The following is a 15,060-nucleotide window of genomic DNA, read 5'->3' as shown; positions in this document are numbered from 1 at the left end:
TTGACCAGATTATCTACAAAAACTTAATCTCAGTAAATCATTATGTATCTTAGCAAAAAGACATGAACAAGGAAGTTTCATCTCGAACGTGTCAAAGCTACAGCGTAATAGCGGCAGCTTGTTTGATTTTTCCTCCTATAATAGTGTTAGAAGCTTCATTCTAGAACAAATGGCACTTGAAATTATAACACGAAATCACAAATTATCCAAAAAATACATCAAAAAAATTTGCTAGCTTGCCAACTATGTGTCATTAGTTGTTTCTTTTATTAGGGAACTTAATTTGCAATTAGCTCGCTTTCTGTCGTAGTAATAGACTTTCTGGCTTCTCCTAAATCAAAGTTTCAAGATGTACATAAAAATTTGAAAATAATTTTTTAAAAAACTGATGTATTTGAGCTCTTGTTAATCCTATTTTAGTTAAGTTTCTCAGTGGCCAGCGAGTCCTTTATTATTTGTTAAAACCAAGAAAAGCTTTCACCATCTCAATTTAAAACGTTGTTTCATTTTGTTGAATTCACGCAGCCAATCCCATGCGAAGACTTTTCACAAAAAATTGTCTTGTTTCAAAGCCGCGTCCTGTCTCCTTAATCACTCAAAACGTTGCTCATAAAGTGGTCTTTTTGGAGTCACCAAGTTTCTATCTTTTCTTTGCTAACAACTTTTCCAGAAAATACGGAAAAATAAATTGATTTTTTGAAACGGAATTTTTGCACAGATTACTTTTACGCCGATTGAGCTCAAGATCGCATTAAGTACTCAAATATTATCTCCTAAAATCTCTGAACGATACCTTATTTTTAAAAAAAATGATCTTAAGGGACAACATAAAGGTCCCAAATGATCTTAAGGGACCAAAAACGTTATCTAGTTACTTTCTCTGATAAGTGGTTTTCCTGAGCTATTGCAAATACCATTAAAATTGAGATTTTTTAACTGCGTTGGTCGACTGCGCGTACTTGATTTAATTTCCAACCGGTTTCCTAATTGTGTTTATCATTAATTTAAACTTGTAATCCAAACCGTGAATATAAACAACAACTGCACAGAGTTTGGTTTCCATCGTAGAATCTTTTTGGATTTTGAATTTCAATAAAACAGCAACAAAAATTATGTAAAATATTAGATATTTCACGCATAATGGGATCTCACGAAAAGATCTAGGTCTTATCGAGTGGCAGAAATATATTTGCGGAGACCCAACGCACGTCAAAAAACAAGCTTTGAAGTTTTGATTTCCAAAAAGGAAATGAAAGGTTAAAAAATTTTTGTTAAAGGATTTAACTGATGGCAAACCATTTCAGCTACATTTTCTGGGAATAAAATGTTTTGAACTGCATAATTGCGAACAAGAATGAGTTGTTGTTTTAAAAATTTTCCTGTTCCTTTCTCCAATGAGTTGCTTGTTAATAAAGCGTTAGATGCAATCCGAGTTTTCTCTCTGGCAACAAATTTTTTTTCAGTGAGCAGGTCAATAACAAAATTGTCTGCCACCTGAAAAAAAAAAGAAATTGCACATAATTATTTCAACGGAAGCAAGTTTTTTTTTGATCAAAAAAGCTCAAAATTTTTTTCCGATTTATTGTTTTTTCAACTTGTTTATTTGTGCAACCGTAGTCCATAAAATCATAATTAAATACGGTTCTGGCATTAATTTGTGATCTTTAATGGTGCCTATGTACGTATTTTCGTTCATGTTTTTGTACATTTTTTCATAGATAATTTTATTTCATAAGTTCATGCTTTGAGAAGTTCATTAGACTGCATTTTGTCTTTAAGGCAAATTCAGGTTTTTCAAACCAAATATTTGTTTGCGTATTTTTATTACAGAACTCACTACTGTTTTACTTTACAGACGAGTAAATTGCAATATCATCAGCAAAGAGAATAACTTTATCCATCATATAAATTTTTTTGCCATTCTCCAAATTCAATTTCTGTGAAAAAAACGTTATATTCAACATACTAGCGGTAGTTTCCAAGAAAATTTCCAATAAGTTTTAGAAGTTTCCCCGGAACCGTACTTTCCTGTTGTTTAATAATTGTTTTATTTCATATGGTGTCAAATGCTTTTTTTTGGTCAAAAATTATGCTAATCCTGTTATATTTGGGTCTAACAACTGCCTTAAAAGTTCAGTAACAAGAGGCCATATCAAAAACAGTGTTTGTGTGCAATTTTTCATGCTGAAATCCATTTTATTTTGCATCGAATTTTTAAACTCTATGAAAAAATGCTGAAAGTTTTATAATCTTATTAAATACATTTTTCTCAAAAGCCAGTGATAATGAGATTATGAGACTAATAAAATTTTACGAACTCAGGTTAGTTTTTGAACCATTTTTAAACACTGGTTTTGTTTTCATCAACTTCCATGTGGAAGGAGAATAGCTAAGTGTAATACGTTCACTAAACAAACCTTTTTCTGGACGTAAATTTGCTGAAATGAAAATTTATACAATATTACTACTAATGCCATAATGATCAAATGAAATTTTGTTTTCAGTGAAATATGAGTTGCTAAATGTTCTCATTAAAAATCTCAGAGTTAATATTCAGCTCGAGGATTTTTTTCGTTGGTGCAAAATTTACTGAACGCAGGAAAAGGCTTTCGTTCGTTTTATTAATCCTTATAGTAAGAGTTTTGTAATAACTCAGACCTGGGTTTTTGATATTGTGTTTGCAAGGTTGCGCTGATTGCAATATGACATATGTTTTTTATCTGAAAAATTTTCCAACCAGTTCTTGAAAAGATTGTTTTTTTTAATTTTTTTAATTGATTGGTCATCCATTGACCTTTTTGTTTCATTCTCAAGGTTCCTGAAGTCACAAATTTCTCAATACAAGCAAGAGTCGTTTCGGTTATTACTTCTGTCTGGTCTGTCATTTCTGTTGATTTAAATTGTTTTGTTGTCATATATTTCTGAATTCCTGACTTAGAACAAACAAGTAGTTAAAAACTTTTTCACTTGTTTCATTTTTTTTAATGTTTCTGTAGAAAATTTAGATATAAAATTGTAAGCAACGTCGAGTTTACCAAAAGTGACACAATGGAATTACCCACATAATTTTGTTAGTTAACTTCCTCAAAAAATGCGTAAATAAGCCTTCATTTTGCCTAAATTCAACCGGATTTGTGGCGCAAATAATTTTGAGGCAGCCGCATGAAATGTTCAGAATATGTTTGATTACAAATTTAAACATTGTGGTGCCTCACCATATGTCGAGGTCATTTTTCGATTTCGACAAGTTATCCGTTGACATTGTATCGTTATAGAAAACGAGCAATTAATTCCCACGCGCTTTCTACGGAAAATTTAAAAGAGTTAAACTGAATTAACCAGTTATAGTTGAAAAAAACCGGAGTGAGCTCGCAAAACGATTATTTGTCTGAAATAGCAGCATTTTTTGCATTTAGAACCACACAATAGGGTCTTCACTTTGGCCCAACATTCATTTAAGCTGAGGAAAAACATTTCCTTCAATTGTGTTTTTTTGTATCCCTTTAGTCGGATATGCCATATTTGTTAACTGAAGATGTTGACCAGTTTTTACGTGGAATGGCTAGCGTTTCTAAGTCAAATCCGTATTATTTTTTTCTAGATATGATATTGCTGTTTGTGCACAAAGTTTTCCAAACTTGGGCCCAAATAACATAACTTCTTTTAATTGAACGCATGAATCGTGTTATATGGGTGCATGTAACTTGACTTAGTGGTCGCCCCGTTGCATTTCAACTCAGTTGAGTAACTTCACTGTTAGCTGATGTTATTAGCTGATAATCCAAGCTGCGCCCAAGAGCTCTTCTTTAGGTTACGTTTGATCACGGGCAGATTAATAGAACAACTTCACCTCATCACAGCAAAACTCTCTGATTAGAACAAACATTTGACTTCTTTTGCATTCGTTTCAATATATCTGCTCCAGCTGTGTTGTCGCCAAATTTTATACCAAGATTTAATGACGCAGGAATAATTATAATACGAGCGGTCATAACTTATTCAAGTCGTTTCAGTTATTCTAATTAGTTCAGATTGAACATTAACTAACTTGTTAATTGTTATACTTATAAGACGAGAAGATATAACACCCTCAAAGGTAAGTTGGGGTTGATAACAAGTTGTTATCATAGAACTTCAATCGACTGCAGATAGGGAGCATTATAATTTGATGATTATTTTTTCAAGACAAATCGTAATAAAATATTGGTTACAACCATAAATTTTCATTGTTGGAAGTTTCACTTCCGAGATTTGATTATCCATTAACCACAACCCCGAGGTTTAAACGTGATCTTAAAATAGTTCTTTCGCAGAGCAGGGTCCAAATGTTAAAATTTGCTTAACAGTGTCGAACCAAAATAGTTTTTACGAACACAATCTCAATCTTCCTTTATTGGGGGTTTGTAAGCAAAAATTATCTAACACTGCGCCCATACCAGCCATAACGAATATTTACTATAAAACTCTTGAACTGGAAAACTTACATCTGAAGAATACGCATATAGGACCAAGAAGCCCCCGAGGATCTGTGCTGCGGCACATAATGTTCCCATTAAAGCATTTGAACAAATTGAATTTCTACCAGCTGCTGCCGAAATATCTTTCTTACTTCGAAATAAAAACTAAAAAGCAAAAGAAAAAGATTGAATTTTTCAGCTGCAAATACCTGACAAAAACTTGATTTCACAGGAATTACTTTTTTGAGGTCAACTGTCTTCAACTTAAAAGTTTAAAGTTGTTACTGTGGCTTTAAGATAAATCACGTGATTTTCAATTTTCTCTGTTAATGATGGTTGTAACTGAGTTTAATCATTATATCCTGCTTTTTTTTAACTGTGAATAGATTTCTAAAGTTTTTTTAAAAACTTTTGCATCACTACGATTGACTCGCAATTCCAAACTTACTGTTGCTGATACCGTGTTTAAAATTTTTAAACAAAATTAGATGACATGGTCCCAGAAAATTAATAATTAAAAAATAACTAAAAAATGTAATGTTCGATTGCTTTATCTTGATACGCAAATTGAATCTAAACAAATTGGAAGTGTTGGGCGTGAGAATAGCTTGCACTATATCAGAGGTCGTACATAAGCACAGAAAAAATTCTTTTGACAAGAAAAATTGCCGTATAATTGAACAGTGAAGCAACTCGCCTATGTGACAAAAAGATACAGTAAAACGCCGAAGTTGACCAGTTTGGTGTCAAAAGTGTGCTTATGAACCGCGCTCCAAATCTTAAAATGCAGGACGAGCAATATGTGTTATTGAAATAAGGGCAGGGATGGTTTTGCCATCTATTTCGAACAGGCGACAAATTTCGGTTAGAAGTCCATAAAATAGCAATTCTGCACATCTAGAGAAAAATGATATTCGTGGATGGCATGGAAGTAATAAATCTATAAATGCAAAAGATTGCATTTTCAAAAAGGATAAAATTTTTCTGAAAAAATTGTTCAATTGTTTTTTGCAAGGTGTTCGTTGTTTAAAACAATCGACTGACACTGAAAATTTAATTAAAAACATTATAGATACAAGAAGAGAAAGTTTTAGATATTAAATAGCCACTCTGTCATCAATATCAACACTGTGACAACTAACGTTACCGCAACAGGCACCCGACATAACAGGAGAAACTTCAAAAAATCTTCAAATTTTTCGGACCATAGATTGTGTCAGATGCAAAAAAACAAAGAGTGCCAAAGAAAAATTTGTAATAAAAATGAAAATAATTATCGCTACGGATCCGATAAGAACTGTTACTGATGCAGTTACAGTCATCCGATAAGAACTGTTACAGTCAGACTGAAAATAAAGTGAAAAAAGGTACAACTAGAAAATTCTACGCTCTTTTTCGAAATCAAATGATGTTAAAGCCCTAAATTACTTAGGCGTTCTTTGATTGGTGCAAATACAATTGCAATTACAGACCAAAAGATTCATCCGTTTTTCTGTGATTGCAATCTTGACAAAGAGAACGACTGAAAAAAGTCAAAACAATGGATTTGGAAGAAACCTATCAAAAATCATTATTCTGGCTCTCTAAAAAAACAACAAATAAATGTAAATCTTCCAGCAACTTGGCTCTTACCCGCTTTGCTGCTTGAAAGCGTTCTGAACCATATGCCAAATCAAGCTCCAATTGACTACAAAGATCTTCAAAATCTGAGAAAAGCGTTTTTTGATTAAGGCAAGCAAACCCATATCATCTAAATTAATTGCAGAGTTTAAAAAATATGGAGACCAAAATCCGCCTACCCTAGGTGACGCGGCTATGAATTTTCGTTGGTTCTTTTTCTACATAAGTCAGTGCAGAAGTCAAACTGACAACAATTAATAATCAATTTAAAAAATATTTTTTCAAATCAAATTTTGTATCATTTATAAAAAACATCGCCACTCATTGAGATTGCTATTTCACACCTAAAAGTTATTATTCGGTGCTCAATCACTGTGATGTCTAGATTTAGCTATGACCCCAGACAAAAACTTAATTTTTTCCATTTTTGAAGCTCAATATTTTTTCCAATTTTTGAAGCTCATCTTCCATTTTTTTCAAAATTTTCAAAAGAAGCCAAGAATGGACATATCTCAAAATAATGCTTACTAATCATTTGTCAAGATCTCAGAAAAAGAATTTTTTTCAAATATGATCAACAAAGTTCAAAGTAGCCAAAAATGGCTGAAAATTTATCGCACAACATTTCGCATTATTTGAATGTTTTTTGGTTAGACACACACAGACAGAGTTAGATTCATGAAAACCTGCCTTCGATGCCCCCCAAAATTTTTAAATTGTCTTAAATAATCAAATAAAAACGAAAATAATTTTGACAAATTTTCCAAATACAGGTCATCAAATTTTGACCTGAGATAAGTCGAAGGACGTAAATGTGTTCTAAAATATTTTTCCAATAAAGCTAAATTCTTGAAATTTCTTTTTGTAGTGAAACTGTAGATGAAGAGCGTTTTAGATTGGTGCCCCGTACGCTAGTAATTCATGCTCTCACAAAATTCAAAAAGAATATTTGCACAAAAAAGTGGGGCTGGCACAAAGTTCTCCCATTTTTACATCGAAAAATGCGGGAACAATAAATTGAGAGTCACACCCATCTTTCAATAAATGTTGATAAAAGCTATAAATAATTTGCTCATTTTGCAGCCTAAACCCTTGCTTTATTTGCGATCGAATGATGACTAGTAATTGCAAACATTTATACTAAAATAAAAAGAAAATGTCAAACGTAATATAATTTATTTTGCAATTGATTAAACCTAAATTTTGATTCCTAAATCAAAAATCAAACAACTATTTGGATTTTTTTTCCAAAAAAGCAAACATTTTTGCAAAGTTGCAGTAAATCAAATTTATGGTCATTTTGACATCTGGCAACCCATGATAATCTTACCCCTTCACCCCTTCCCTGAAAAAGGAGTAGGAGTAAAATAATTCCCCGATTTGTTTGACGTGACATTGGGTCAAGGGGAATCTCCTAATTAGTTCACGCGGAAACGGCTTGTCATTAACCGCGTGCTCTAAATGCACATATGTATGATGGAATTAACGATGGTTGCAAAAAATGGGCGGACTTTTGCAGGCAGAAGACAAGCGGGTTTAAAATTCTGAGAGGGAGGGAGATATAGAGGGCTGCTGCTAGGAACGCGGGAATTTTTTTTTTGGGGGGGGGGGGGCTATGGTTAGTTATGGCTATTCTAGCTGGTTAGTAATGGTTTATATGGTGTTAATTGAGCATTTCATACTTCCTCAATTTGCCAATTTGCATTGTCTGTGCTATTTTAAAATTCACCTTAGTGCTGCTGCATTTTATTTCGCCCTAATCACATATTTGCTTCCTCTTCCTGCTTTTCCACGTGATCAAGGTGGCAAGGACACATTTAGCAAAAAAACAACCCGCTACTTTTTTTTCACAACTCATCTTATTCTTTTTTCCCTCAGATACCATCCAGTTAAAATGGTTCCCAGTCAATTTTTGATATTTGATAAGTGTCGACTGATATAAAAAGGAGGGTGGTTGTTAGATGCCGTGACCACCCGCCAAGCAAACAGACGTTTAATAGAGTTATCATATATCACCACAAGGAGTCATAAAACCCAAGAACTGTTTCCCTGCCCTCACCCCCCCCCCCCCCCCCACAACAGCGCAAAGGAATGCGAAAGAAACTATAAAAGCTTTACACCCAAGCAGCACAAAAAGTAGAAGTACGAATTGGTAAAAGTGGAACAGCTCAACTAGATTTCAAGAAAATGAGTTTTGCGTCCTTTGAGCTTGAAGTTTTTCTGGCAGTTGCCTTGGAATTTTCTGGTTGACATGGAGGATTTTTGTTTTTAAAGTAACGATATAATTGTCACTTAAGCAATTAAGCAGGAAAACTTCTTGAGTTATTTTGTTTCATCAAACTAATGCAATTGGCAAAATAATTGTTGCGCAAAATAAAGTGTATATATTTTTACTATCGTCAATACGTTCTCGAAAGAGAAAAATTAGCTCTGCTTGTACTGTGCGATAGCGTGACTGATATATCGCAGGCTTAGTTTCGCCCAGGGCTTAAGCTGATTATAAAAATCAAACTAAATTAGACCATAAAGCCAAACAGTTAAGGTCATGATATTTGTTTTCCTTATTCTGTTTGATTTGAGGGATGGCAATATGGCTTTCTAACTCGTAGAAATGTAAACTTTCTCCTAAAAAATTTTTAAAATCTTTGTATAACAATTTACAAAGTTATTTTTGAAATTTTTGGTTACGTCACTTCAGAGAGTAAATAGACAAATAAACTGGGGAATAAAGGTTTGCCGCATGCGCAAAAAATTTGACAGTACAAGAAAACTTTTATTGAAAGACAAAATTTTACCAGCAGAGCTTTTCATTAAAAAAATTTGTCTTCTTAAATTTTTTGATCTCCTCTCACGATATAAAGAGAGCAGTCGAGAAACCAAAAATTCTTCGTTCAGGATTTTTGAAAATACGGATTGACCAAAAACTCAAGAGCTGTCCAGTTTTTCCAAAGAATAAGTGCCAATCCAAATGGAGAGACAGGTCACTGATCATAAATTTTTCTAGGAAGTAGAATAATTTACCAATTGAGAACCGAAAAGAAAAAAACTAAAAATAAATTTAAGGAGAAACTAAGCAGCGAAACGGTCAAACTGCATGAACGTGTTCCAATAGATAGACAAGTAAGAGGCTTTAGAAATTTGTTCTACTGAAGTATAAAGACCAAACTATTCATATATTTACGAGGCGATTTTAAAAATGTAAATATTTAACCAAACGTTTTTGTTGTGGTTATAACTTTAAATTTACATTTTTGAAGATTAAAAAAAATACAATAATCAATTAGATGAAGTCATTAGCAGATTATATTGGTTCTGATACATGAAAAACCGGAGAGGTGAGGGATATGTACAGATGCTGTCGCCATTTCAGGAATAATCTTGACTAATCCATTGGTGGATACAGTGAAGAATGTTGTTAATTGTCTTCAAGTCCGTTGGGGGCTCCAGTAGCACAGTTAACTCAATCCTACTCTGTTTAAATTTCACTTATTGTTTAAACCTAATAGTTCAACCCTCTGTCACTTACGACCTGTTAAATTTGCCTTGTATATGGTGTCACTTATTTAGCAGATTTCCACTTCTCTGATTGATGAAAATATCATTGGCCTGAAGTTTGTCTTGTATCCGCTCCTGTCGGGCAATTACTCAATTACAATTGATAAAAACATCAATCTGTGGCAACTCTGACATCTCACCAGTAACTTTTAAAACCTCCACAGTCAAATAAGGCTACCCATTGATTCAAATTTTGAAGCAAAAAATTTCCGTTGTTTCCGTTGCTCTTCACTTGTTATTGGAGCACAGAAAAAAAACTTAGAAAATATCTTAGAGCTTAGAAGTTTAACTTATGTTAATAAACTCAGAAAGAAAACAAACTTATCAGATTTATAACAACAACTGCTGCTAAGATTCTAGAAAATGAATGTAAATCAGTTTAGATCTGTAGGTTCGTCAAATATTGATATTTATCTACTAATATTGAATGGGAAATGCAACTTTGTGAACGATCTGGAGTTAACTAAAATTTTGCATGTAATAATGAAACTACACCCACTCATACGCTCCAAAATCGCCTGATTTTTGAAACATTAACCTTTTAACAAATGTACACTGTATGTTATATTTATATTTCAGAGTATTTATACGACTGATTTTTGTTAAAATCATCCCGCCTCATCGGGGTTGTTGCGCTACAGTGTTCGTAATCCTGCTAACAGGTTATGGGGCCAGCCATCAGACCGTTGATACGCTAATAGGATTTTAGTTGAGATTGTAGTGTCAGTGTTGGCAGTTTTTGCTGCTCTTCTAGATTGACGAGAGTTTAAGATAAAAATTTGCGATTTCCCTCGTAAATAAAAGCTAAATCAGAATTTGTGATATAAAAAACGAATTTTTACTTTCATAATGGATCCATCAAACAATACTTTGAAGTGGATGACTTTTAGTGGGTTGACAGAGGACTACCCATCATGGAGCACTCGTTTTTCTGCCTTTGCACAAACCAAGGGCCTCTTCGAAAGGCTCACAGACACAGTTGAGCTACCTGACAGGCCATCACTACTGACGGAAGACGCCAATGATGCGCGAACGCGAGAACACGAGGCACAGACTCAAGCTAGAGCTACAACTGTACAAGAAAATGAGAGCCGTAAAAATCAGATCTGGTGCTACCTTGCGATGACACTAGACGCCAGCAGCCTGATGCTCATTCGGAATGACTGTGTGAACAGCAAGTGTCTCGGAGACGGTTAGAAAGTGTGGCCACTTCTCCAGCAACGCTTCAGAAGCAACGAGACAGCCAGATTCATAAGTCTGATGAGACAGTTGGCCAAACTACAACTTCGAGAGGACAAAGTCATCGACCAGTACTTCATCAGAGGACAAGAACTGCTCACCCGCTTGCAACACGCTGGTGAGGAGCTTTCTGAGACGCTGTTTATGCAGTGGTATTGAACGGACTTCCACAACGATACGAGCATTTTGTGGTGCAAGAGAGCTTCAATCCTGCAAAGAATTTTGTGGGGGCTGAGGAAGCGTCTCACCAATTTTGAGGAGAGCCGCAGACGGAGATACAATGTGGCGCAGGATCAGCACGTTGCCATGTCATCAAAGAATGCTTCTCATCAATTTGGTATACACTCTTCATTCAAATCACATCTTAGGAGGACTTTTTCTGAGCCAAGTAGTTCAAAAAGCCCTAGATTGTGTTTTGTGAGTAACAACCCTGTACATTTAGAAGCTATTTGTTACAAAAAGGACAACACTGTAAGTAGTGTATGCAAGGCTAAAGGCCACCTAGCAAGTGCATGTAAACAGCAACAAAAAAGTCCTCATAAAGACTTAGCATCTAGTTTAAGCGCTGAAAGCTCGTTTTGAAGTTTCAAAGTCTGATTTAGTAGTAGATTTAGGCAGCACTGATATCTTGATGATAGATAAAAATTGTTTTTATATTTATCAAAAACTATATTCCTCATGTAACAATCCAGATGGAGGGAAAAACAGAAGTTTAAGGAATAAGAGATTTAGTTGTGGAAGCACGAGACACTAAAAGTGTGCTACATAAGTTGATTTTTGAAAAACTTCTGCATGTACCAGAGTACAAAACAAACGTAATTTCAGTTTCAAGTTTGTTTCCAAAGCAATTCAAAATTTGACACACAAAAATTAAGTCAGTGCTTAAACTCAGAAGCAAAGAAAGCTCCAGACTGATAAGAAGATGCAAAGTGTTCTTCTTAACAAACAGAAAGAAAACAAGCACCACTTTTCAAACTTAAGTGGGGGCACATGCCAAGCAAAATTTTGGCACAAAAGACTTAGACATTTGAACTTTAGAGATGTAGCAAATACAACAGATGAAGTTTCCCAAGCTTCAGAAAATTGTGAAAATTGTGCTTTGGGAAAAATTTTGAAAAGCCTGTACCAAAAAAGAGCAATAACAAAGCAACTCAAAAACTGGAAAAAATTTACTCTGACGATATTTGACCAGTGAGTCTATCAAGTATATGTGGCAACAGATATGCAATTAGTTTCAAAAATGAATTCGGTGGCCAAGCAGTAGTAAAATTTATGAAATACAAAACTCAAGCATTGCAAAAAGTATGTTGCACAATATGGCCGACCAAAAATTTTGCGAACTGATAATGGGACAGAATACAAAAACAGAGCCTATAAAAAATTTTTTTTAAACCAAGAAATAGCTCGTGAATACACAATTCACGAAACAACCGAGCAAAATGATGTCGCAGAACGTTTTAATAGAACCGTAGTAGAGGCTGTAGGATGCCTTCTAACAGATTCAAAATTGCCAAAAAGCTATTGAGCAGTACATACAGCTTGTTATGCTTGAAATTTATTTGTCAAAGACAAAAACACAAAATCAGCCTTTTTAAAAGTTTTCGGTAGAAAACCGAGAACCGACCATCTAAAAAAATTTGGTTGTGTAGCCTATTCAAAAAATTTTGATGGCAGTAAAACAATCAAAATGCGATCCAGAAGCAACAAAGTGCCTGTTTATTGGATACTCTGATAACGCAACAGTTTATTTTTCTCAAAACACAAAAACTTGGCAAATGTTCACTTCTAGAAACGTTAGGTTCAATAAAAACAATCTACTACTTTTGATAAGGAAACCAAAGATATAGAAGACAGCTTTCTTTATCTAGCCTTAGACGAAATAGGAAAAGAACCTCAGGATACAAACAACTTAAGTCAATTAAGTTCAGAGGTTGGGTCAACTGAAACAGATAGTGTTCAGGAAAGTGAAAACAATATAGAAACAGAAGTTGAACAAGAAATTAAAAAAGAGAGATCAAGTCCTAGTGTCAAACCGCAATCCAAAATTAATGTACAGTTTAATTCAAAAGTCGCAGTGAAAAACATAGAAGGAAAGGCTTCAAAAATTCGAGTACCTGTCAAAACTTCACAACAGAAAAACGCAAAACCAGCCGCAAGACAGCAAATGATAGGTAAAGTAGGTCAATAACCAATTCCTTCAGGAGTCCAAAAGACTTTCAAACTTTGGTTAGAGTACAATGAAATGGAAAGATTGAGAAAGAAAGCAGCACAAAAAGGAGAACTTAAGCGATGTGATAGGTCTAGAGCACCTCCGGAACGCTTTGGTAAAAGCTATGCTATTCTCATGCTGTTCAATGAACAATTTTAAAAAAATTTATCGAACCTGAAAACTCCGAAAACGCTAATAATACGTGAAGAAACAGAAAAATGGCTTGAAGCAATGAAAACAAAGATGAAAAGAAAACAGAAATTTGGGACTTAGTTCCAAAAGAAAAAGGAAAAAATATTATTCGTGGCCGATGAGTGTACAAAATAAAACTTCATTCAAACGGAAATTTTGATAAGTTTAAAGCCCGTTTTGTAGCAGAAGGTTTTAAACAAATTGAGGGAATAGCATATTCGGATACCATTGCTCCCACAAGCAAACCTGAAAACTTAAAAGTTATACTAGATTTATCAGCTATCAAAAACTTATTTTTAAAACAATTGGATAAAAGAAGCAGCCTATTTGCATCCTAAAACATACGAAGAAGTCGATCTAGAGCAACCAAAATGTTTTGAAATGTTAGACAGCAATGGCAACAAGTTAGTTTGTAAACTTAAAAAATCAATATATGGACTGAAGCAAGCAGCCAAAAATTGGTATCAGGAGCTTTCAATTTTTGCAATTCATTAAATTTTAGAAAGAAGTAAACACGACTACTGTCTTTTTCTAATAACCAAAGAAAATAAAAAAAACTGTTTGTTCTAACCTGTGTTGATGATTTAGCCATAGCAGGAAATATTTAAACAGAAATCAACAAAGTTCAATAGAAATAAAATTTAAAATGGACGACCGAGGAGATCTTGAATGGTTTCTTGGAAAGCGTTTTCTAAAAACAGAAAAAGGAATAACTTTAGATCAAGAAAAGTAAACTCAAAAATTTTAGATCAGTTCAATATGCAAGACAAATCAAAACACCAGCAGAAAATGACCTAAAACTTGAAGTAGCTCAAGAAGATTCATTAAGAGTAGATTCACATGAATTTAGAAGTCTAGTAGGTTCACTACTTTACCTATCTAAGCAAACTAGACCTGATATTATGTGGATCACAAATGTCTTATCACGCTTCATGAATGACCCAAATGTTGAGCATTTCAATGCTGGGAAGCGCGTGTTGAGATATCTACATTATTCTGAGTCTGTTAGACTGTTTTTCCCAACAACCAGCAACAGCACTCTAGTTGGCGAAACAGATGCAGACGATTGGAGACGTAAATGATAGACTATCGACCACAGGATACTATTTCAAGCTGGGAGACAGCGGGGGTTCTGTCAGTTGGCAAGTCAACATGTAACCGACAGTGTCACTCTCATACCAGGGTTCAGATGCGGCGGTTCAAGAAGCCAAATTTTTGCGTGGTCTTCTTAGAGAACTGGGGTACGAACAGTGTGAGCTCAAAACCATAGGAGAGGACAACCAAAGTTGCATAAAGCTTGCAAATAACCCGGTGCTTCACAAACGATCAAAGCACATCGACACGAAATATCATTTCATCCAAGAACGAGTTGGTGACAACTTAATCAAATTGATCTACACGCTAACAGATGAAATGGCAGCAGATCTTCTGACAAAAATTTTTTGTAATAGCAGAACTTAGAACAATATCGAGAACAACAATTGGGCGAGTCCAGATTCTTACCTATTGGCAACAACCTGAGTAGGGGTATTGGAGTACAGAAAAGGACTTAGAAAATGTCTTAGAGCTTGGAAATTCAACTTATGTTAATAAATTCAGAGAGAAATCAAACTTATAAACGAGATTTATAACGACAATGGCAGCTAAGATTCTAGAAAATGATTGCAAATCAGTTTAGATATGTATGTTCGTCAAATATTGATTTTTACTAATGTTGAATGGGAAGTGCAACTTTGAGAACGATCTCAAGTGAACTAAATTTTTTCATGTAAAAATGAAATGACGCCC

The 15,060-nt window shown here is 34.3% G+C and overlaps 1 protein-coding gene across 1 annotated transcript in view; it reads left to right on the top strand.

Moving 5' to 3' along the window:
• The first annotated feature begins 3,712 nt into the window (after positions 1–3,712).
• Positions 3,713–15,060, top strand: part of LOC142351951 (sodium-dependent neutral amino acid transporter B(0)AT3-like) — a 71,829-nt gene continuing 60,481 nt past the window's right edge. The window contains exon 1 of the mRNA XM_075404231.1: positions 3,713–4,096. The gene's annotated coding sequence lies outside the window, so the exon portion shown is untranslated. The remainder of the gene's footprint in view (positions 4,097–15,060) is intronic.

This window comes from Convolutriloba macropyga, chromosome 13 (assembly GCF_964194025.1).
Source record: "Convolutriloba macropyga chromosome 13, txConMacr16.3, whole genome shotgun sequence".
In the NCBI taxonomy this organism is placed as follows: Eukaryota; Metazoa; Xenacoelomorpha; order Acoela; family Convolutidae; genus Convolutriloba; species Convolutriloba macropyga.
The sequence above is the reverse complement of the archived record's forward strand: the minus strand, read 5'-3'. Positions and strand labels throughout refer to the sequence as shown.